General features: G+C 46.3%; 1 protein-coding gene across 1 annotated transcript in view; it reads right to left on the bottom strand.

Annotated features, from left to right (window-relative positions):
• The window catches only part of BGN (biglycan), a 45,620-nt gene extending 25,700 nt beyond the window's left edge, over positions 1–19,920 (bottom strand). The window contains exons 1-2 of the mRNA XM_063119384.1: positions 19,892–19,920; positions 19,478–19,711 (exon numbers count right to left, since the gene is read on the bottom strand). The gene's annotated coding sequence lies outside the window, so the exon portion shown is untranslated. The remainder of the gene's footprint in view (positions 1–19,477; positions 19,712–19,891) is intronic.
• Between the last annotated feature and the right edge of the window lie 2,637 nt (positions 19,921–22,557).

Raw genomic sequence — 22,557 nt, 5'->3', positions numbered from 1 at the left:
TAGAAATAAAAGCCCAGTTGTAGCTTTGTTAGTTTCTGGCTCAAATTCACATCTGTGAAAAGAAGGGAGATTATCCGAACTCTTATTTGGCTGAGCAAATTGAGGCAAACAACTATGTAACAAAGTGAAGAAGGCTGATTCAGAAGGCAAGATTTAGGGGATAGTTGAAGGCAGGAATTGATGCTTGAATGATGCTGCAAGAGATTTAAAATTCTGTGCCACAGTGTGGGAGCTGGGAGGGAGACACCATTTGCTGCTCCTCTTAAGGCAGCAAAATGTCTTGAAGCTGCACTAAGCACATTGAATATGTATAGATTCAATTTAAATCCCAGACTGGTTTGGGTGATTCATTTTTAGAGAAAACGACTTTATAGAATCAAGAGATCTGTCGCCAAACTAGGATGTAAGAACAGAGCAAAGAAAGTGTATAGTTATTACAATTTATCACAGAAATTGATTTTCTGCTTTTCAAATAATAATCAAAAGGTTGTTGAGAAATTGGATGTTTTGATTTTTTAAAAGTTGCAGTTTTTTTTACAAATACCTATCATCGTGTATGTATTTTGGATGGATTTATATTTTGGGTTGCCTAACTATGAATCAGTTTAATTTTATCTTGTCTGTTTTATTCAGTTATGTTTATTATATCAGTTTTGTTATGGACTACAGCTGAACAAATCACTTTCTAAATATCAGTTATGAAACTGAGAACTTGACTTCCAAATTGAGTGGATCCGGTTCAAAAAAAGATGGGAAAAATTTGGATGCACATATTCAAGTAGAACCAATCTGAAAGTTCTCTGGGGAATATTTTTGGCATCAACCTGGGAACTCTGGAGCGGTGGTGGCAGGAGCGGGGGAAGTTTAATAAAATTTCACCCTCACACTTTTTTCACAGTTGCTTGTTTGTAAAGTTTGGATGGCAACAGCAATCACACTCCCTATTATTGCTGGGTACCATTTCTTCATTAATTCCTGTTTCCTTCCTACTTGCAAGATACCACAGCGAGGACAAGAACTATTACTGCCTGCTCCTGCCTTCATTCTAAGGCTCCATGGTGGTTGAGCACAAATGGAGCTGGCGGTATATCAGGGGAACACTTCACTCCTGTTTGCACCTCCCCCCATGACTGCCCCACTTCGTAACATGTGTGTTCAGAGGAGAGCAACCAGGATGATCAGGGGTCTGGAAACAAAGCCCTACAAAGAGGGACTGAAATAATTGGGCCTGTTTAGCCTGGAGAAGAGGAGATTAAGGGGAGACATGATAGCACTCTTCAAATACTTAAAAGGTTGCCACACAGAGGAGGGCCAGGATCTCTTCTCGATCCTCCCAGAGTGCAGGACAGGGAATAATGGGTTCAAGTTACAGGAAGTCAGATTCCGGCTGGCCATCAGGAAAAACTTCCTGACTGTTAGAGCAATGCAACAATGGAACCAGTTACCTAGGGAGGTTGTGGGCTCTCCCACACTAGAGGCATTCAAGAGGCAGCTGGACAACCATCTGTCATGGATGCTTTAGGGTGGATTCCTGCATTGAGCAGGGGGTTGGACTTGATGGCCTTATAGGCCCCTTCCAACTCTACTATTCTATGATTCTATGAGGATTGGGAAATGGGGGTGGAGCTACTCATCACCATATAAAAAACAGGACAAAATGAGTAATACAACAGTATGAGCACAAATATTGCAACCACTGAAAGTTGGGTGCTCCCAGATGGGGGGTTCCTAGCGTAACTTGTAAAAAGTCATTGTGCAGATATTCCATCTTTTTCTCCTTAATGGATTTTCTGTGGTAAGACAAAAGACGGAAGAAGTGGTGAGAAAACACAGGAGGGCTACAAATGGAAGGTGGCAGTGCCTGGACCCCCTATACAATTCTGTGAAGAAGGCAGGGCAATGGCACAATAAATGCCTTATCTGGAAAAACCCTTATAACCATAACTTGCACACACATTGCGTCACTTGTTAGATTTGAAGTTCCATCCGAGAAGCGTTTAATTGCATGCTCATTACTGGGCACTCATGGAGTTTGCTCAGGTCCCTCGCATGACGTCATCTGACATCCACCCCTTCTGGCTTTCCTTGTGCAACAAAAAAAACCCCCACAACTCATTAAGTCCGATGTTTTTTTAAACTCGGAATTGCTGCTCTCTCCTGTTGTTTGGAAGCCACCTTCAGCTTATTCCAGAAGAGGAAACAAACATGGAACCAGAGTCCAGGTGATGCACCAGAAGTGTCCAGAACCCAGAGCCACCAGAGGAGATCGCAGTCTTAATCTTTACGACATTGAGCAATGCAGACTCGGAGCAGGCCATGCAGATCAACCACACTCCGGAGAGCTCTGCAAAACCTAACTGAACAATATCAACATGTATACATACTTCCGTGCTTTTGTTTATAATGTAGTAGTAGTTTTCTTAATTAAGGGGGCCACATCCGTTGTTTACATGTCTGTAGCAGCAGCAGCAGGGGGTGGGCTGTTATTTTAACATCAAAAGGGCCAGATGGGTAACTGGAGAGGAATTTCCTCCCTTCCCTTCCTCCTAATGCTCCATCGCATCAGGCACCCTTCTGGCTCACTTTTGGTATCAAAACTGGACCAGGCCCCCATCTATATGACAACAGGATTGCTCCTCGTTGAATATAAACCTGAATTTCCGTATATTCGAATCTACGCAAAGAGCATCACGCTTCAGCAGTTATTAATGCGCACATACGAGGCTACGGAATGCTAAAGCTTTATGTGCGGAGCTCCGCAGATTCATATAGGAGGAAAACGGAGTGGGGAAAGGAACGAGGCAGTGGACGAGGATGCGAGTGGGGGACTGAACACGTCTCCTCCCTCTTGCTGTCCATTCCCCCACTCTTTGTTTTAATTTTAAAAGCTCCATATGCAGAGCTCCGCAGATTCATGTAGCTCAACATGAAAACGGCGGGAAGGAATGAGGCAGCCAGAGGACGCAATAGGTGGGAAGGCAGGAAATCAGCCAATCCCTTTGTCCTGCCCTCAGAGTTATGCCCACATTTCAAAATGTGATTTAACTCCCCCAAGGACACATAACTATAATACGAGCAAACTCAAAGGTCGATCCAAAAGTCGTGGTAAATTGCAACTACAAATATGTGCATTATCGGGTTAAAAACCCAGCGCTGCGACGAATGGGCGGCTGTGTCATGTGTCCTAAAACGCGAATCTGCGCATTTAGGTCTGGGTAAAGAAGCCTTATAGACATGACCTAGGAGGAAAATACGTCCAGTGACGTCAGTGTGGGGAGGCAAGGTGTGTGTGAGAGATCAGCAGCTCCCCTCACCTGCATGCCAATTTTAATAAACAGTAAGAGTAGGCCCCACCCATTCCATTTTATATGTGAATGGGACAGACCCATGGCTGCCCCTATCCTGTCTAAGACTTTGTCTGAAAGGGGAGATGTCAGGGAACTATGCTCTCCCTTTCAGAGGGGCAGGCACATCATCCCTCACAGAATTGGTTCCAGCCATTCCTAGCCGGGAGAGCTATGTTGTACTATAAATTAAAAGATAGTTTAATTTAAAGGCTTCCTCTAGCTCAGGGCTGGGGAACCTCCAGGTGTGGGCCTCTGGTGTGTGTGTGGGGGGGGGGGGCTCCATCGGTCCGGCAAGTTCCTTTTGCTGTGATTTCTGATTAGAGATTGGCAATGAAAGGGTATTTAAAGACAATTAACCCAGCTTAATCAGCGTTATTGATGAAGCAGAGCATAACACTGCTGAAAAGCAGGGAAGCTTCTGTCTGTGGCGGGGGCTACTTGAAAATGTAACACTTCCTATGATTGTCAATATTCCAAAATCCCAAAGAGCAAAAAGTGCTCAGACCCGCCCGCTGGATTTACACCCAGGGAAGGTGGTGAGCTCCTAACCCAGTCCTCCTGACCACATTGCCTTCCATGAGTGGTTCTGGATTTCCTCATGCCAGTGGGAGTCTGGTTACTTCCTTTCTAGATTTGGCCCTTTGCTCTTGGGGCTCTTTCTGCAAACGCCTGACTCACATCCCACGCTCCAGCTGCATCCCTCTCCACCGCAGGGGTTAAAATGCTTCCCCTCCTCCCCTTCCCTTGGCCACATCAAGCAGGATTTGAAAGCCAACGGACAAAAAATGGAAAACCACCAGGCAAGATTCCTTTGATACCATGCTTCAGTTGGCAGAACAGAACACCAACAGCAGCAGCCCTGACAGAAATCTGCTTCTAAGTTCAGGCTTGGGCTGAGCGCATTTCCACATTAGGAGGCTTAAAGTGTGTGTTTTGCCAGTGATTGGTTTTCAATGTAGCTATGAAAGCTTCACTGGCTGGCCATAGGGTTGCCAACTTTGTTTTCATAGAATCATAGAATAGTAGAGTTGGAAGGGGTCTACAAGGCCATTGAGTCCAACCCGCTGCTCATTGCAGGAATCTACCTTCAAGAAACAGCCCTTGGGCGGGGGCAGGGCAGTGGAGCCTGACTCGAGGAATATGGTGTGTGAATAGGAGAGTCTGGCATAAGCTTGAGTTTATTCATATAAATTGCATTTATATCCCCCCCCTCCTCCCAGGAGCTCAAAATTGTATTTATTAGCCTTTCTGCAACCTGGTGCCCTCCAGGTTGGACTCCAGTGCCCATCAGTCCCTGCCAGCATGACCAGTGGTTAGGAATGTTTGAAGTTGTAGTCTAAAACAGGGGTCCCCAACCCCCGGGCCACAGACCGGTCCCAGTCCATAGCCTGTTCGGAACCTGGCTGCGCAGGTGAGCTGCTTTCACCCACCCCCACCTCCACCCCAGCGTACCTGGGCATGGGGTGCCATCTCGCCTGCCCAGCCGAAGCGAAGCCAGGACGCTGGGGTGGGGTGGGGCAGCTTTGGAATGGCACGCCCAGCTGGAAGCCGCTCTGGGAGAGTGACTTCCAGGCGGGCCGTTCCAAAGCCGCCCTCCCCAGCATCCTGGCTTCACTTCAGCTGGGCGCCCACCCAGCCGAAGCGAAGCCAGGACGCTGGAGTGGGGGCGGGGGCGGGGGGGCTTCCCAAAACCATCCCCTCAACCTCCCCCCCGGTCCGTGGAAAAATTGTCTTCCACAAAACCAGTCCCTGGTGCCAAAAAGGTTGGGGACCGCTGGTCTAAAACATCTGGAAGGCACCAGGTTGGGGAAGGCTGGTAGACACGCACAGTATCCAACACTGTCATTCCACAAACTCAAATACCGCTAGCAGAGCTCCACTGAATATTTCCTTTGCACAGCTGGTTGCCTGTTATGTTTGCGCAATGGGTTGTGCAACCCGTTGCACAAGAGTTATGTGCAATGAGTTGCACAATGGGTTGCACAACCACGCTTAAGCAAACATCATTTTAGTTGGATTCTTCTGAACATGGACATAGTTCAGAACCTACTTTCCACTAGTTCAAGTCCATTTGCACTAACAGAATGACACAGTTGGATACTGCCCCATGGTCAGTCCTCAATGTCCCATTTATTCTCACAAAAATGCTGTGTGGAAGATAAGGCTGGTCTGTTCCACTGCAGGCTGCAAGCAGATTAAAAGCTACTTCATTAAAATAAAATAAATAAAATACATTCACCGCAGTATTATTCACAGCACTATTTCCCCATTATTGCTCATGACTTTACATTTTTATTTTTCAACACACTGTCCATATTCAGACATCACACGGACAAGCTGCCTTTTGAAACTGCCCACCATTTCTAATGTTCTCATCATGATTCACTGAAATAATGAATCATAATAATCTTTTGCAGAAAATTCCCATTACATGGTATGAAAGCCATTGTGACCTAAAGAGTGGGTCTGAAATGCCGTTGGCCCTTGTTCTAGGTCAACAGAGATTTCAGAGAGGAGCGAGCAGAGCTTGTGCGCTAAAGGCCAGGGATGACAAAATGAGGCCAGATTTCAGAAAAGCTGTCAAGGACTGCATTCCAGTGAAGAGTGTGGTCAAAGACAAAAGGGGTGGGAGCAAAGGCAAGGGGGCGTGGCCAAACATACCAGCATATTTTAGCTTAAAGCTTTTACTGCCAGCTGCAACTAAAGCTGTGCAAAAGTCGGGAAACCACTAAACAATTTGGCAGACAATCGCCAGTTGGGGGGAAAGAAGGTGGGGACAGTGGAAGGGGCATGGCCTTCTGAAGAATCCTGAAGGGGCAGACTGTGGCCCCCGAGGGTCAGATTTGGCCCACAGGACCAAGGTCCCCCACCCCTACCTTAGTGGGGGGTTGTTGCTCTCCCCACTCCCACCAGAGTTTCTGGATCTCAAGTACCAGTGGTTGGTTGGGGTCTGAGACTCTGATGAGCTCACCTGCCCATGCCAATGTATTTCGCCTAGGGAGCAGCAAGAAGGCCACAAGTGTCATGTACTGTAGCTGCTCCAGCTTTCTCTGGGAGACGAATGAGGCAAAGTGCTAGGCAATTTACAAAGCTTTATTGCAAGCAATAAACACTTCTATAACACAAACTAGGCACCCTCTGTGAAACTCCCCCTTAGGCAAAAACTAAGTAAACTAAGTAAGACAATTGTCCGTTCAAAGAAAAAGCTTTTCAAATGTTCATAACTTCAAGGTGGTTGATGTGTGGACGATTTCTCATGCAACCTGTCCGACTGTCTCTTTGCTGCTAACCTCACTGAATGTTTTAGTTTCTGGTGATTCCTAGCATCAGGTAAGGTTTCTGAATGTTCACCCCCGGAAGTTGACTCCCTGTCCCATGAAAGCATAGAATTTGGCCTTGAAGAGATAGACTCTGGAGGGGGAAGATTTTCAACTGGAGCCTCTCCCGTGTGAACCTCCTACCCCACTGGCTCTAACTGCCTGGTGTCTGGCTTGGCGTCTTCTGAGTCTGAATCTGTTTCTGATTAATTACCTGCCTCACCTACTCCCAATACAGGAGCAGTAGGGCTATACATGACAACAAGCAGTACAAACAAAATAAAAATTCCACATTTTTAAAAACGCATAACGCCTTAGGTATGTAAACACATGTGCATGTGCACACACACACTATAGTTCGGAGTGCACAATCTCTGGGGGTTCGCAAATGGCCCCGCCTCCTTCCCTGGCCCCACATCCTTTCTCCTGGCCGTCAATCATTTGGTGCTTTCCCCAGCTTTGCGCAGTCTCTCCCCACCCCACCCTACCCCACCCCCGGTTCTAAAAGGCTGAAATGCCTCTCCTCAGGATCAGTTATTGTCAGTAAGTAAGAGCTTTAAGGTAAATGTAGTTTTGGCCCCACCCACCACTGGAATGTGCCCCCCCCCAGAGCCTCTCTGAAATTGACTTCAGCCCTCAGGCTAAAAGAGGGTCAACACCCCTACTCTATGGAGTGGCCACAAGACATGAAGTTTGATCAGATGGTTTTTGAATCCCTTCTAGCTACAAATTTACAGTGAGCGATGGTGAAGTGGTTTGCATGTTGGCTTGTTCTTCTGGCATCAGTCTGGATCAACCTGAATTGAAGGTGGGACACAGAGAAAAGACAGCTTGACCCTGAGCCAGAATGAGGCAGCTGCCTCAGATGGCAAGCTTTCAAGTGGCATCAAGAAGGAGCCAAGTATTAGGTCATCCTTTTTTCTTTCTTTTTCTCCTGTGAGTGTACGAAGGGCATCCTTTGAGTTTTCTGCCTCAGGCGCCAGGTCTATGTTCATGTTATTCTGATTTGTTTATATCCCACTTCCCCAAAAATGTGTGAGGCAGCTTAAGTTCTAGAAATTTTTTAAAAAAACTAATTCTCACACACAAACTCACATTGGTTATTTTGCAACAGTGTAAAGAGACAAAAACTGAAGTTGGTTATGTCTAAACAAGCAATTTGTTGCACGCTCATGACTGGCCACTCACGGACATTTGCAGGTCCATTACACATCATTGTCAACATCCAGGACGTCTCCCATGCTATCTCCCAGGAATCTCGCTTTTGAAAGAAACAGAGATATTGTGGGATTATCTAGGCTATCACGAGATTATATGGGATCTCCCAGTGTGTAAAGTCAGTGTTGCACTATAATTCCACCACTAAATGGTGCTGTCTCATTCAACACAATGGAGCCTTTCCAAGAAAATAAGTTTTAAATTAAAAATCACATGGTTGCATGTAAAGAAGTGCATCGTGATGGTGGGAAGACTGAGGAGGATGAAAGCCCCGGTAAGGCTGCAGGATTTTTCCTCTGTGTAGAGCTCTAAGTGTGCCAAGAGGAAGAACTCTATCTGAAACAGGTTGGGCTCCATAAAATATTCCCTTATGTGCCTGGAAGTTTCCTTCCTTCTTTTCCCAGTTTTACTGCCCGCTGTTCTGTGACTTTAATAGCAGCCTTTCATGTAAAAAGTAAGCTGCTAAAACAGGGATCCCCAACCTTTTTGGGTCAGTGGGCATATTTGGAATTTTGAGAGAATGTTGTGGGTGTTCTCACAAAATGGCTGCCATAGGCAGTTGGGGGGGGAAGCTTCTCTATTCATAAAATGGCTGCCATGGTGGTCTCAAAACACTTATTTCCCAGAAGGGAAACTGCTGAAATTAAAGAAAAGTAACTTGGCCAAGAACCTAACAAGGCAGAATTCCAAAACAAACAAAAACGATAATTTTGAACCCAAATAAAGATGGCACTTTGTTTTGCAGCCTCCCAATTAAAAAATAAATAAACCTTTAAAGGTCTTGGGAAATAAAATAAAAATCAGAAGAGTCTCGGACCCTGGTGGAGTGCCAAGAGAGGCGCCCATGGGCACGACGTTGGAGACCTAAGGAAAGCATTCTCCTCTCACTTTATCTCTGCGCTGGAAAAAGCTGCAACTGTTTCTCTCTTTTTTAATGTCAGGCTGCTGTTGTAGGCACAGGAGCAAGGCCAGGAAAAAAGGTGGCAACTCTGCCCAGTAGATTGCCTCCCTTGGGGCAGCCCAGGATATGAATGATGTCTTTCCTTGTAAGAGAAGAATTACTTCCAGTAAAAGAGCTGCTCTCCACACAGGCCGCAGCCAACAATTACAGGAGGCTAGCATCTCTGCCGAAGCGATCCACATCCCTTCCAAACCCACAGCTCCCCCGGAGCCCACAATAGCAGCCTTTATATCCCAGGATCCAAGTGTTTGTGATTACAGGCGGGGTCACACCCAGTTCTCTGTTTCAGTTTTGGAGCAGACGCCGGGCTGGTGGAAAACTCTTTCCTCCCTGGCATCTGGGTTCGCTCGTGCAGCACCAGTCAGAGACAAAACATAAGTAGGACTGTCCAGTGGAACTTGGGCTTAGGTGTGTAACAGGACACATTGCTGAGCCGACCCAATACATTTGGGTGCCTGATGATGTGGAAAATCCAGATGGCACCGCCCCTCTCCCACTAATTAACACGGACCACAATGCATTAGGAAACTCTCTTACAAAAGCCTCCTTAAAATGAAGAGGGGCTGCACAAGAACACTACTCATTTTAGTTATGCAGCATAAGGATATATATGTCAATAGACCCAACTTGCATAATTTCCACAAATCATGGCATTGGGCTAGGGTCCAAGCCTAAGCACCTTCTGGAAGACTTTGAAGGCCTGACTCTTTAAGCGGACTTTTGGGTCTCAGGGTTATGCTAGTATATGGGGATTTTATTCGATTTTGTTGGGAGGTATACTTTTGTTACCCATCTTGAACCACCAGGATGTGGTAGGCTGTATCTAAACAAAAATTCTAATATGATTGATGTTGGAAATCAAAGCCGCCTGGTTATCACATTCTCCAGCAACCTAATGATCCCAGGAGCATGTGAACCAGGGCTTGATCTCCAGAACTTTTCAATGCCAGAGATTAGCCCGAAATGTATTTTATTCATTCCATTTATAGCCTGACTCTCCTCAAGAAAACATCTGTCTCCCTCCACCCAACACACCATTTTATCCTCACAACAACCCTGTGAGGCAGATTAGGCTGAGAGAGCAACCTGTTTAAGGTCATCTAGTGACCTTCATGGCTAAGTGAGGGGTTTGAACCTGGAACCCCCAGCCCTGGTCAGACAATGGCCAGATCTACACCAAGCAGGATATGGCAGTTACCTAGGGAGGTTGTGGGCTCTCCCACACTAGAGGCATTCAAGAGGCAGCTGGACAACCATCTGTCAGGTATGCTTTAGGGTGGATTTCTGCACTGAGCAGGGGGTTGGACTCGATGGCCTTGTAGGCCCCTTCCAACTCTGCTATTCTATGATTCTATAATTCTATGACACTTTGAAAACGGTTTGAAAATGTATATGGAATCTGTCCTAGGCCCCAACAGTTGTCACTACTGTTATAAAACGTTTCAAAGCAGTAGTGTAGATCCTGCCAATGTAAACAGTATTCTATCTTGCTCCAGGAAAGGGCTGGCAGAAGTGATTTCATGACATCACAGGTTTCAACCGATTAGTGCAGGGCACGGCTGGCTCCTGCTGCAAATATGCAGACCTGGTTTCCCTGAAGAGAAGATGGTACATTTGAACAAAACATGGCAAATGTGCTTCTACCACTCAAATTCGATTGTACGCCCTCTATGATTAAGAGCAGGATTATCATAACAGGGGAACAAGCTTCTGGGCAGACTAGAGGCTTCACAACACTTTTTGGAAATTAACTACTGGCTGTGAGTGCCCCCAAATTGGAAGGAAGGTACTCTGCACATGCTCAGTGATCCCTTCTTCTTTATTGTTACTTTCCATGTCTCGGGGCTAATTCCTAGCATTAAAAACAGGCTCTGGGACTGTGCCTCAGGTCTCCCGTATATCCTGTGATACTTCTTGCACCAACTTTAGAAGTCTTTTGCAGCAGGCTAATAAAAAGTACTTATAAACACACACACACCCCAAAAAAAGCATTACTGCTTATAGTTGATTTCTGCAGCTACAGCAACAGTCAGAAGTGTTTGGCTTTTCTCCCAGGATTCCTTTTTCTGACTTTGTGATCACCCTCTCCTGCACTCAGCTCCTACAATTAAAACTCCTAGCCTATCTATTATTCCATCCTCACAAGGCTAGTCTTGCTTTCTTCTTTTACAACAGTAATGTGTATTTCACACACAGGAGTTAAAGTCCCACTGCTAAAGTCCTTAACGGCACAATCTATTCACGTTTAGACAGAAAAGAGCCCTATAACTCTCAGCATTCCTCAGCCAGGTAGTGCTGGGAATTGTAGGCTTTTTTTTCTGTCTAAATGTGCTTATTAATTGCTTTTAATCAATATTAAATATTTTAATCAATATTTGGCACTGTAAGATATCCAGAGCCATTAGGCTAGAACCAGAAACCTTTTGTTCTCTAGGTAGCTTCCCCTTGTGGTGAACTAGCAGAACTGCTCTTTGGAATATCTGGCCACCTGGTGAAGGATTCTCTGACTGCCCACACACCCAGGCTCACCATTGGACAATAAAAAGCTTCCTGTCCAGGTTAGGGCCTTGTCTGAGGCCATAGCTAGACCTAAGGTTTATCCCTGGATCGTCCAGGGGTCAAACCTGTTCATCTAGGTGACACACAGGGGATCCAGTGCTCAGGCAGGGGCGAACCCTGGATGATCCCAGGATAAACCTTAGGTCTAGCTGTGGCCTGAGTAGCAACAAGATCTCCCTGGTTCCAGCGTTTTCCACGTCTATGACAGCTACCTACTTACTACATAGTCCTGACAGTAGGTTTTACCATCAAAGAGCTACAACTCTCTATTTGTCTCCACAGCAGCCTTCCCCAACCTGGTGTAATCCAGATGTTTGGGACTACAATTCCCAGGATTCCCTATGCTGGCTGGGGCTGATGAGAGTTTATGTCCAAAATATCTGGAGGGTACCAGGTTGGGGAAGGCTGCTCTGGAGAATTAGGTCCACTGGCAACTTTATGTTCAATACCTGTTCAGGTTGTGTACGGTACTCTAAAGCTTTTCCTATGCTATAGGTAGCCGTAGTGCTTCCTGACAAGGCTTTTATCCTGCAATTGCCCTGCGAAAAACACGGGATCTAACTGAGGCCCAGGCAACAATGCTTTTCATTTGGGGCCTGTCTCTTGTTTGTTAAGGAGGAAAAGACAATTTCTTTTTGTGCTACGAGCCTTCTCTGGCTGGAACCACCCCCAGGTTTGGATATGCTTCGTGCTAGCAACTGTCTGCACGTAAAAGTGGAGGAGCAGCTGGCAACCCTTGTAGCAACTAGATTTGCCAATTCTATCTCTTTGGGAGGGATGATCTATCACCACCTTAATTTAAAAACAAGCAAACACCCGCCCACCTCTTCCTTGCAGTTTTGCTTTCCTTCTGATCAGTTTTCATCCCTCATGCTATGAAGGGCCACACTAGACGGGGTGCCATTCACAGAGTGAGCAGCGTTACCCACCACTTCTCCCGCCTTTTTCTTACCACAGAAAATCCATTGAGCAGAGAAAGCCGGGGTAGCTGCAAAATGTCCTTTGATTGGTCGTGGTAGGAGCTTCCTGTCTGGAAACACCTTTTAGAGCCTTTCTACACTAGGCATTATTGTGCGCTTGTGGTTCCTCACTCACAGTAGTTTGCGGGTTCTTTACACAACCTTGTCATCCTCCAGGGCCTCTCCTGTGCTTTGCCATCATTTTAGCATTTTTCCCCCCTAATGAGGAAAGTCTGGTGTATCCTGAATGGCGCTATGAAACCCTCCATGTATTTCTACAATTCTGCCACTTAGTGGTTGTGTGATGGAACATATAGAAAGGCAGAGAAAGAAAAAACGGGAGGGGCGGCAAGTATAAAGGAGCTGACATTAATCCCACAAAGAATCTGGAAACAGAAGCCTCGGTCAAGTGGCGAGTAAAAGCCTCGTGTAGAAAAGCCCTAAGTCTCACTGACATTTATTTAAGCTTGAGCTAAAGCTAAAAAAAAATGGATAAAATGGAGCAGAGAAGGAGGATTATGTATGACACCTTGGGTTCATTTGAGGGGAAAAAGGCGGGATATAAATGCAATTATTATTATTATTATTATTATTATTATTAATAATAATAATAATAATAATAATAATAATGTAGCCTTTCCCACCTGGTGCCCTCCAGATGCTTTGGACTACAATGCCCAGCATTCCTGACCATTGGCCATGCTGGCTGAGGCTGGTGGGAGTTGAAGTCTAACACATCTGGAAGGCACCTGGTTGGGGAAAACTGGGCTAAAAAGCTACAGACCAAACCCATAGAGCACAATTTGCCAGGAAGTGGGAGTTCTACTGTGCTCTTTTGCTGTGCCCATGCAACTCGCTCAGGAGTAGTTCTTTGTGGATTGTGTCCTCATGTTAATTCGTGTGTGTGTGTGTGTGTGTGTGTGTGTGTGCGCGCATGTGTGTGTGTGTGTGTGTGTGTGTGTAGCGTGAGAGGCATTTGAATTTCCTGCAACAAAAAAGTCTTGAGCCAACCCTAATCATGCTCATATCCTGAGGCTCTTACACAGTAGCATAGTGGTAAATTGTTAAGTGCAGGCGCTCAGCAAGACGGTTCCCATAGCCACGTCCCCAAGGAGAGTCTAAAACAGTAGGCAGCTGTGTTGATTCACATCCACAACCTAGTTTTCATCTGCTCACAGGTGTCTTGCAAAGCAAATGGGTCTTAATTTCCCATGCAAGATCAAGCCACCCCAAAATACTTTATATTACAACAGAGCGATATATTGTTGTTGGGAATACTGTGAGGATTGCAGCTAAACTCAAAGGGAATAAGGAAGTCTGAGGGCGGTGACAGATTACATCAGTGTCCCTGCTAATAAAAAAATGCTGGCGTTGCGTCCCTGTGAGTCCTGGCTTGGCTACACCACTGCTCTTAAAGTTCCTCTAAACATCACTGCAAAGCCCCGTGCTACAGACCCATCTGTTATAGCTTCTTCCCCTGCGACAGATGTTGCTTTTCATGAACAGAATGTAGGAGACTAGGCACCCCAGTCATTTCAGCTGTCAATCCCTGAGTCCTTTCTTTTGTCTCTCAGCCAATCCTGACTTCAAATGATTTGGTTTCTGTCCCTACCAAGTATCCATTTAGGGACCAAAATGTATTTTTAAGAGAAAAACCAATGGGAGGACTCTGTTCAACATAAACTTGCAAGCAAGCAACATGCAGCCTCCTAGAGCCTGAGATCAGTTCTAAGTGGTTCTATGTACAACAGATTCTTGAATATTCCAGCCATACACACACACACACACACACACACACACACACACACACACGGCTCAAAATGCAGGTCGTGATGGCTAAGCAGTTAGGAGTCAGCTGCAAAGAAGCTATTGAAAAATAAAACCAAGTTAACTTTGTTCTTTCAAATCTCCTGAATCAAGATTTTGTTTTAAGAGATGAATCCAATTGCTCACCCAAAGATAAACATTTGGTTATCACCTTTAAAGCCCTACATGGTTTGGGTCCAGGCTACCTGCAGGATCGCCTTCTCCCGTACAATCCGCCCCGCACACTCAGGTCCTCTGGAAAGAATTTACTCCAGCCAACAAAAAGAAGGCTGACAACGATTACCCAGAGGACCTTTTCCTCTGCCACTCCCAGATTATGGAATGACCTGCCGGGAGAGATTTGTCAATTTAACAGTCTTCCGTATTTTAAGAAAGCTATAAAGACTGATCTCTTCCGGCAGGCCTACCCAGTTGAATTTTAAGATGCTTCGAATAATGTGCTGCTTTTAATAAGGTATTAGTTTTAAATATTTTAATTATATGTATTTTATGGCATTTGCATTTATGTTGTACCCTGCCTCGATCTGGAGGGAGAGGCGGGTAACAAATTATTATTATTATTATTATTATTATTATTATTATTATTATTTCAGGATAATATAGCAGAAGAAATGAAACATATGTTAACTTCAAGAGCTAGTGTGGAGTAGCACAAGTGTATGTGTGTAGGGGCAGAACTGGACCAACACTTGGCAGTAGAGCACATGTTTTGCAGGTAGAAGGTTCAATCTCTGGATGATGGGAGATCCCTTCCCACCAGAGACCTGGACTATCATCGCCAGCCAGAGCAGGCCATACCGGTCCAGATGGGCCAGTAGTCTGACCTGGGCCAGCAGCTTCCTATGTTTTCAAAAAACTGGAAAGTATGAGAAGCTTACTAGGGCTTTCACAATGAAAAGATTAATAATGGCCAACAAGTTTCCCTTCAATGGAAGTTTGCCTGCAGCTACCAGGCATCCCTTGCAATGGACTTGGACTGGGGAGATCCAGTTTTGGCTTCTTGCTCAGCCATGAAGGGTCACTGACTCACCCTGCGCCTCTCACTATCCATCATCCTATCCTAACTCACACTCCTGGGTGGAATATAACTGTGATAAATAAATGAGATTCTACTTTGGTAGCCTAAAATGACAGTGATGTGCATCATTAATTAGCGATGAAAGATAAACGAATTAGCTGCAGTGCTGCCTCTCCTGCTGCCTCTCTGCTGCATTCTTTGGTGATGCACAAGTTGGTTGCTCCCTGTTCTAAGAGGTAACAGGCTGCAATCCTCTTCATACTTACCTGTACTCAACAGGGCTTACTTTTGCGTAGACATGTGTAAGACTGCATTGTAGTGAAACCTGTCCAGTTAAAGCAGCCTCCTGCCAAACGCAGAGGTCAATGTCAGCATCCCAGGCTTCAACGAGCTACACAGTCAATGTGGTTCAAGTATACTAGCGGCTATGAGGAAGAGTTGTGACCCAGGAACTCTTTAGTTCAAAGCTTGTCTCTGCTACTAACACTCAGATTTAGCCATCCCACCCCAAACTGCAAGATTTTGTAAACTGCCCAGAGAGCTTCAGCTATGGGGTGGTATATACATTTAATTAATAAATAAAGAAATAAAGAAATAAGATGGGGATAGCAGTATTAACCTACCTTACAAGGTTGTTGTGAGGGTTACAAGGCAATATATGTTAAATGCTTTGAATACCCTAAAGCACAATATAAATGCTTAGTGCTAGTGGGAGATTTAAGGAGCCCTACAAATAATAAAATTATAAAACACAATTATGCCATCACACACATCCACACACATGGAAGAAGGAACGCTTTACTGGTCAGGTATCTTTCATTCTCCGTGGATAGTATTTCCTGCCATGGATCAGAGAGGATCTTTGGCTTCATGCATGGTATAAGAAGGTCAGAGTCACTGGTGCATTGGAGGAAGAACATCTGAACCCTGAGGGCCAGTGCAGTCAAGGTGGGTCAGATTAAGCCAGACAAAATGGCCTCCAGAACAAGGAGGGGAGAAAGGGTTCAAGCATCAGGTTTCCTACAGAGCTATGGTCCCATCAATAGTTCAGGGGCTGGTGAGTTTGAGAGCTGGGCCAGTAATGAATCCAGCCATTTTGGCTCTCAGTCTGATGGAGGCAGAAAGGGAAAGCAAGATGTGAGTGTGGACAGGGAACCCAGGCAAATCTTTGGCCAACACAGTGCCACATTAGCAAGCATTTGAGCTAGATTCAATTCTGAGATACAAACACGGGTGGGGTGGGGTGGGGTGGGGTGGGGGCTGAATGCCACGCGCCGTGGCTGGGATGATGCAGCTTTGGCCTCTGTGGCTGCATGGAGCCAAGTCACTGATTCTGTGGCAGGCAGTGGGCCATGCCTGCCAGCTCAGCAGCCAGCGTGCCAAGGAAACCGCACTGCCTGCAGGCAGAGAGGGGCTGGCACACGGATGTAGACTTTGTGGGCTTGTGTGTGTTTTTCTCCCAGCCCTCCCTGCCCAAGCCTGCTGGACCTCCTCAAGATGGAGACAGAACTCAGGACCTCTGCTTCCTATTCCCTTTGAACTAACCGGCTTCATCACTGAAGCCTTGTAAAACTCTGCTCTGCCATTCTCCATGACAGCTACCAAACCTCCCACATCAATCAGCTTATAGCTGGATTCCTCTAGTCCCCACCCCTCTCTCTCTCTCCTTTTTGCATTTAGCATAATTTCTTTTGCATGATCCTTTAAAAGGATTGAGGGGGCTTTGCTTAAACTGGCAGCTGTTGTGGTTTCCAATCCCCCTTGGGGCCTCCCCGTATAATTGCTTCCAAGGGTGCGAATAGGATGCTCCTGGAGACGTCGCTGGATTTGCCGTCCCGGTTTGCAAACATTTATACTGGCTATGAATGAAAAACTCTTCCAGTCTGCTCTGCTCATGTTTCATGCTCACTTTGGACAACTGTGAGGCAGCGGAGTCCTGTATTCCATCCATGGCTCACAGCTGCTTTTGGATCAAAAAATGCAGTGCTGGACTGGTAGACCACAGGCACAGATTTCAGGGCCCCCAGAGCTAATCTTACAAGGGACAAGGGGTGGGGCGCAGGTTGAGAAAAGTGATGGGATGGGGACAGACGTCTCCAGGTTCTATCTCTAGCTATATGGGAAAGTTATGGAGTCTCATCGTCAACAGCAGGAGCAATAGGAGGGGTAACAGGAGAAAAAAACATTTCCAAGAATTTTTCCTGAAGCTGTTGGAAGGATGGGGCAACTAGCAGCTCGGGATGGGAAACCAGAAGATCAGTACTGGGTGAAAGGACGCTACAACAGATAGGCAGCTGGCTCAGAACAGACAAAACAAAATCAAAGTACTTTTTTGCACAACCTATGATTCACTTAAGAAATTTCCTCCTGCAAGATGTAGTGACGACTTAGAGGGGAATCAGCACATACATGGAGGACAGTGGGCTGGCAGTGGCAGTTAGCTATCGAAGCTGTGAAACTTCCATGACCAAAGGCCCATATACCGCTGAATAGGCAACTAACCTCGGGGTACTTCCCACGGGCATCTAGCTGGTCACAGGGTGCTGGGCTTGATGAACAAGCAGCAGGGCTCTTCGTGTGATCTTCTTCTTGTGTGCTACCAAGTGGATGTTGAGGGGACAATAAGCAGTATGTGTGGTGTGTGGTGTGTGTGTGTGTGTGTGTGTGTGTGTATACCACAATTCCATGGGAGCACAGAAATAACTTGTGGAAATCATCTTCCTTCCCATTTTAACTTTCATTTTGATCCTAATAAAGCAAGTTTTTAATTGGAGATGTGTAGAGCAGGGGCGGGGGGGGGGGAGGGGGCGGGAATCCACATAGCCCTGAGATGGAAGAAGGATTTGAGGGGAATGGGATGAAACCAAGAACAAAGCCTATTGGGAAGCCTCTTAAGTTAGATTGGAACTTCAGTTAGACCGATATTGGATACAACCTGGTATGTTTTTTCCTCTTGCGGACAAGCAGTTCCATGTTTCCTTGGACACGGATTGGCATGGACACATGCAACATATGGCCCTAGCTGCGACCACCATTTCCCCAGTTTCTATGGGAATTATCTATACTCACCCAGTCAATACACATATTTATATTTGACCTGGAAAATATGTACCCAGGGGCAACGGGCCTATTGTAGGGCTGACTTAAGACATTTTGATATCTGAGACAGAAAGTCCAAGTTGCGGCACAACCTGCCGTTGGACTCTTGAGTCATCACCTTTTCATATCAATGGGTCTTTGTGCAAAAGAGCTCCCTAGTGGATCAGGGCCCCTGGCTCAGACCCATCTTGTTGCTTACTCTACCATCCTAAATGGCACACAGAAATCCAGCCCTTGGGGCAGCTGTCACATCTAGCCTGGTGTGGTAGGGAAACTCATAATGATGTTGAACAATCCCTCCAAAAAGTTTGGGAAACATGGTAACGGAGCAAGAACTGCTTTTGGCTTTTATGGCTATGGTTGCGGTCAAAATATGGCCCCAGCCTGATTCACGTCTATAAAGTTCCCTTCCAAGGAGAATAAAGCCAACACAGCCACAGCCTGAGAACCTTAGAGATTGTTCCAGGGAGCGAGAAAGAAAACCAAGAAGTCCTGTCTTGTTCTTAGAGTGTTAGGCAGCTGCCAAGCAGATGAAAGTTAACAAACGGAAACTTGAGAACAAGGGAGTTTAAGAGCAAGCTGTTAACAACCCGATTCTCATCAGTTTGTGGAGAGGGGGAGCAGAATTTAGGGAAGTGACAGCCACATAGAACAATTCCACAAAACAGACAGACAGACACATATGCATTATAGTTAGTGGTTTAGATCAAAGGGAGGGTGCCCGCCCCAGACTTCCTTGTTTTCAGGAAAGGGAATGGTCTTCAGTGGTAATTGGGGGTCCCCAGCTCTGGAAATAACAAGCAATATAAATGTTTAGAAATGAGGGCTTAAAGGGGGGTGGGCTTGAATAGTTAGAGCAGGGGGAGTCCGTGGGTTCGAATCAGAACATATATTCCCAGAAGAGAATAGGATGTAAAGCATTATAAGTAAGGAGGGGGGGACATACGTTCTGATAGTTAGAGTAAGGGAGCTCTGGAAGTCAGCTTTAGTGAGAGCAAGGGGGCTAGAAGTCTAAATCCCTGAATTCCATTCCTATCCCTGTGTGGTCCACTGAATGTAATCCATCCACCACAAGGATAGTCCATGTGGAGGAGGAGGAGAAGAAAAGACTTTTGCAAAATGCAACTGAAGGGAGGGAAAAACAGAATGAAAAGGGGGGAAAGAAAATGTACCTTTGGTTTCAGAATGTTGTCCTGGGTATCACAATCTGGGGCAAACTTTCTTCTCCAACCAACTTGTTCCTCCTGCTGCCTTTAAATTCCCTTCCTCTTTTTTCCCCTGTTTCTCGACTCCGGGGGTTTTCTGCCAGCAGACCGGAGCTGTGTGTGTCAAGCCCTTCACGGGGCTGTAGGAGGCTGTACTCTACTGGAGGGAATTGAGAGGGGTTGACTTCCCTTGTAGGCAAGCTGGTTTCAATGAGGTACACACACACACACACACACACACACACACACACACGAAAATGACTTCAGGGGCTGAACCGTCATGTGGTTTCCATCAACCACCTGCCAAAAAGGAAAAAAAGGGAAAAAATTAAAAGAGAGAGAAAAAACCACCCAACCTCAAGGATGGAAGTTTTCACCCACCCCCTCTCCTTGTCCAAAATGGCAGTCTCTCTGGACGGTTCTTATTTTCAGAGTAGCTACGGGAGCGAGTGGGTCAGGAGGATGGTGAGGAGATAAAAACGGGCTAAAAATAAAAATGGAGGTAGGGTAGGGTTGGGGCGGCTGGGTGGAACCACAACAACACAAAATCCTCTGACTTTGTGGCGCCGGAGAAGATGGCTTTTGTGTTGGTTTAAGGCCATGCAAAATATTTGTCTTCCCTGACTGGGAAAAACTGGCCACTGATAAGCAAGAAAGAGAGAAAGTCATCTTGTTGGTAAGGAACTGGGCATACACTGTTTTAGGCCTTTGAACAAGCAATGGGAGGAAGAGGATATAGAGGGAGAGATGGAAGACTCTGATGTGAAGGGGGAAGAGGAATCTTTATGGTGAAAGAATAAAAAGGTTGTTTACATAGCCTATGCATGGATAGGGGCAGGGCTGTTGTGGCCCTTGAAATGTTCTTGGACTCCAACTCCCATCAGCCCTGGTCAGCACAGCCAATGCTCATGAATGATGGTAACTGTAGTCTAACCACATCTGGAAGGCTACAGGTTCTCCATCCCTAAAAAAGGAGACAGAGAGAAAAAAAATAAAACCTTCCTGGATCAGACCAAGGGTCAATCTAATCCAACTTTCCACAACTTGGACCACAACTCCCAGCATTCCTGACCATTGCCTTTGCTGGATGGGGCTGATGGGAGCTGTAGCCCAAAACCCTGAGAGGGCACCAAGTTGAGGAAAGCATGGCTGGCTGGGGCATGCTGTGAGTAGGGCTTTTTCTGTTTAAACATGCATTGTGCCATTTTAAGGTTGTGCCATTTATTTATTATGGTTCTTACTGCTCTTTACTCCATCACTTGCCCCATTTAATATAAAACAAGTCTATTTACATGCATATTGGCACCAAAAGCAGCTGCTTAGGTTTGCCAGTGATGGGGTTGCCTTTGAGAGAAGATTGCAAAACTGATTTTGTCCCTTAGAAATAGTTAGCTAGAGCCACAGCTGGCTGGCTGAATTTACATGAGGATAAATCAATAAAATTGGCATTGCACAAGAAAAGAGCACCCGGTTGCCAGAATCCTGCATACCAAACGCCCAGTGACTTAATTTATCGTTACGTTTCTTATTGGGAGTAAGCCACCCCAGGCACCAATATGCTTTGAGCCAACTCTGACTGTACAGGCCCACACTTCCACATGCATGTGTGCACACATACACACAGGTCATAACAGGACAGCATCCTCCACCACACCCGAGGACAGCAAGCCAGCGGTCCAGGACAGATCATGTGGCACACACAGCTCTGCCCACCATGACAACAGCTGAGCTGCTGCCTCCCCATCCCTCAGCATCTACCGCCTGAGGCAGTTGCCTCACTCTGCCTAATGGTAGGGCTAGGCCTGTTAATTTGAACACCGAAAGGGATGTGTAGTTAAGGGCAGTTCCCCATGGCTGTTTCTCCAGACAAAGTGCCTCTGACTATGTACGGAGCACCTTCATCTTACTACTGAGCAATTGAAGCCCCTCCACACACACAAAGAATTATATGCAGCAGCCAAATTATTTGTTCACAAGGCTGCACCTTCACTAATAAAGAGGAATGTGCAAGGTGGGTGTGTTTAATTTCCAGAGCTGGCCCAGGATATTTTGCTGCTTGAGGCAAAGAATAAGATGGCACCCTGTTCCATTTCATGTACAGAAGCTGACAGGAATTGCAGTTAAAGCTTACCTCAACACTGGTAGCAGGACAGCTTCCTCCACCGCACCCGAGGACAGCAAGCTAGTTTAAGAGGTGCAGGACAGACCATGTGGCACACACAGCTCTGCCCTCCAAGACAACAGCTGCTGCCTCCCCATCCCCCAGCATCTACCGCCTGAGGCAGTTGTCTCACTCTGCCTAACGGCAGGGCCAGGCCTGTTGATTTGAACACCGAAAGGGATTTGTAGTTGAGGGCAGCTTCCCCATGGCTGTTTCTCCAGACACTTTTCTCCCAGCATGGCTCACTTGCAGTATTGGAGCTGAGCTGATGGAGGTGGGGAAGAGGAGGACTCTGGGTAATAAAGTACGAGAAAATAAGTAAGGGGTGGGGAGGGGGAAGGGCCAGCCCCCCTCACCTTTGTGCCTCTTTTGATGTTGAAATCAGACACCCCCTACGTGAATAGAGGGCAGACACGTGAGCAACAATCGTGGCTGCCGCTGTCACGTTTGAGTTGGCCTTGAGGCACTCTAGCCCTATTGTTAGTCTGATCAAAAATTGAAAAAGATTCGTGAGGGATGCTAAAGGGCAGGGGGGTTGTGTGTGTGGATGGAGGAGAGATTCATAAGTAACTCTCAGCATAGGTTTTAAGATTCCAAGGAAATCAAGCAAAAACCCCTGCAGGGATCAAAGATCACATCAGGAATGTTCCTGCTGGCGTCACAGCCCATCCAGCTTGCATTCCTGATGCTGCTGTCCCAACCCAGCTGGGACCAGCTCCCACAAGGAAGACAAGGCCATAGCCATGCAGGCAAGAGACCAGAAACTGCCGGGGGGGGGGGGGCACACACCTTTGGGATGGGAAAGGGATGCATGTGCTAACTATGAAAAGTTATTGTCTGTTCTGCTTTAAAAACCGCAAAGGTATTGACAAATCTGAAACCTTCC

This window comes from Elgaria multicarinata, chromosome 3, assembly GCF_023053635.1.
Source record: "Elgaria multicarinata webbii isolate HBS135686 ecotype San Diego chromosome 3, rElgMul1.1.pri, whole genome shotgun sequence".
Classification (NCBI taxonomy): Eukaryota; Metazoa; Chordata; class Lepidosauria; order Squamata; family Anguidae; genus Elgaria; species Elgaria multicarinata.
The sequence above is the reverse complement of the archived record's forward strand: the minus strand, read 5'-3'. Positions and strand labels throughout refer to the sequence as shown.